The following is a 2,962-nucleotide window of genomic DNA, read 5'->3' as shown; positions in this document are numbered from 1 at the left end:
CGGAGCGAAAATCTGCATTTATACCATCACGGACGCTAGTTTAATAGCGTTTAACGATCGATCCACGGTACAGAATGCAAAAATATGATTGTTAAAATTTTCGACTAATCGGTTCTAAGAGGCGAAGCAATACGCCGCTGGGACTTTGAAATATTTCGGAGCGCACCTAAAGTTCGTTATTTTGGCTAAACGGAGCGAAAATCTGCATTTATACCATCACGGACGTTAGTTTAATAGCGTTTAACTATGGATCCACGGTACAGAATGCAAAAATATGATTGTTAAAATTTTCGACTAATCGGTTCTAAGAGGCGAAGCAATACGCCGCTGGGACTTTGAAATATTTCGGAGCGCACCTAAAGTTCGTTATTTTGGCTAAACGGAGCGAAAATCTGCATTTATACCATCACGGACGTTAGTTTAATAGCGTTTAACGATGGATCCACGGTACAGAATGCAAAAATATGATTGTTAAAATTTTCGACTAATCGGTTCTAAGAGGCGAAGCAATACGCCGCTGGGACTTTGAAATATTTCGGAGCGCACCTAAAGTTCGTTATTTTGGCTAAACGGAGCGAAAATCTGCATTTATACCATCACGGACGTTAGTTCAATAGCGTTTAACGATCGATCCACGGTACAGAATGCAAAAATATGATTGTTAAAATTTTCGACTAATCGGTTCTAAGAGGCGAAGCAATACGCCGCTGGGACTTTGAAATATTTCGGAGCGCACCTAAAGTTCGTTATTTTGGCTAAACGGAGCGAAAATCTGCATTTATACCATCACGGACGTTAGTTTAATAGCGTTTAACTATGGATCCACGGTACAGAATGCAAAAATATGATTGTTAAAATTTTCGACTAATCGGTTCTAAGAGGCGAAGCAATACGCCGCTGGGACTTTGAAATATTTCGGAGCGCACCTAAAGTTCGTTATTTTGGCTAAACGGAGCGAAAATCTGCATTTATACCATCACGGACGTTAGTTTAATAGCGTTTAACGATGGATCCACGGTACAGAATGCAAAAATATGATTGTTAAAATTTTCGACTAATCGGTTCTAAGAGGCGAAGCAATACGCCGCTGGGACTTTGAAATATTTCGGAGCGCACCTAAAGTTCGTTATTTCGGCTAAACGGAGCGAAAATCTGCATTTATACCATCACGGACGTTAGTTCAATAGCGTTTAACGATCGATCCACGGTACAGAATGCAAAAATATGATTGTTAAAATTTTCGACTAATCGGTTCTAAGAGGCGAAGCAATACGCCGCTGGGACTTTGAAATATTTCGGAGCGCACCTAAAGTTCGTTATTTTGGCTAAACGGAGCGAAAATCTGCATTTATACCATCACGGACGTTAGTTTAATAGCGTTTAACGATCGATCCACGGTACAGAATGCAAAAATATGATTGTTAAAATTTTCGACTAATCGGTTCTAAGAGGCGAAGCAATACGCCGCTGGGACTTTGAAATATTTCGGAGCGCACCTAAAGTTCGTTATTTTGGCTAAACGGAGCGAAAATCTGCATTTATACCATCACGGACGTTAGTTTAATAGCGTTTAACGATGGATCCACGGTACAGAATGCAAAAATATGATTGTTAAAATTTTCGACTAATCGGTTCTAAGAGGCGAAGCAATACGCCGCTGGGACTTTGAAATATTTCGGAGCGCACCTAAAGTTCGTTATTTTGGCTAAACGGAGCGAAAATCTGCATTTATACCATCACGGACGCTAGTTTAATAGCGTTTAACGATCGATCCACGGTACAGAATGCAAAAATATGATTGTTAAAATTTTCGACTAATCGGTTCTAAGAGGCGAAGCAATACGCCGCTGGGACTTTGAAATATTTCGGAGCGCACCTAAAGTTCGTTATTTTGGCTAAACGGAGCGAAAATCTGCATTTATACCATCACGGACGTTAGTTTAATAGCGTTTAACGATGGATCCACGGTACAGAATGCAAAAATATGATTGTTAAAATTTTCGACTAATCGGTTCTAAGAGGCGAAGCAATACGCCGCTGGGACTTTGAAATATTTCGGAGCGCACCTAAAGTTCGTTATTTTGGCTAAACGGAGCGAAAATCTGCATTTATACCATCACGGACGTTAGTTTAATAGCGTTTAACGATGGATCCACGGTACAGAATGCAAAAATATGATTGTTAAAATTTTCGACTAATCGGTTCTAAGAGGCGAAGCAATACGCCGCTGGGACTTTGAAATATTTCGGAGCGCACCTAAAGTTCGTTATTTTGGCTAAACGGAGCGAAAATCTGCATTTATACCATCACGGACGTTAGTTTAATAGCGTTTAACGATGGATCCACGGTACAGAATGCAAAAATATGATTGTTAAAATTTTCGACTAATCGGTTCTAAGAGGCGAAGCAATACGCCGCTGGGACTTTGAAATATTTCGGAGCGCATCTAAAGTTCGTTATTTTGGCTAAACGGAGCGAAAATCTGCATTTATACCATCACGGACGTTAGTTTAATAGCGTTTAACGATGGATCCACGGTACAGAATGCAAAAATATGATTGTTAAAATTTTCGACTTATCGGTTCTGGATCACTGAAAAATCAAAAAAAATTATTAATTTTGATTAATTAAATTACATATGTAGTTTTATATTGTTATAGTCTCGTATTTGTTAATGTTTTGTCGTAAGAAAATGCAAAAATATCGTTTTAATGTTTTCGTCTCATCGGTTCTGGATCGCTGAAAAATCAAAAAAAAATATTAATTTTGATTAATTAAATTACAAATGGAGTTTTATATTGCTATAGTCGCTTATTTGTTAATGTTTTACCGTAAGAAAATGCAAAAATATCGTTTTAATATTTTCATCTCATCGGTTCTGGGCGGTTTTAAAATTTTTTAAAATATTAATTAAACCCATGATTTACATGAGAATGTGAATTTATTATGTCCTGCATGTTAA

The sequence above is a fragment of the Osmia lignaria genome, unplaced genomic scaffold (genome assembly GCF_051020975.1).
Source record: "Osmia lignaria lignaria isolate PbOS001 unplaced genomic scaffold, iyOsmLign1 scaffold0183, whole genome shotgun sequence".
Lineage (NCBI taxonomy): Eukaryota > Metazoa > Arthropoda > Insecta > Hymenoptera > Megachilidae > Osmia > Osmia lignaria.
Note: the sequence above shows the minus strand (reverse complement) of the source record.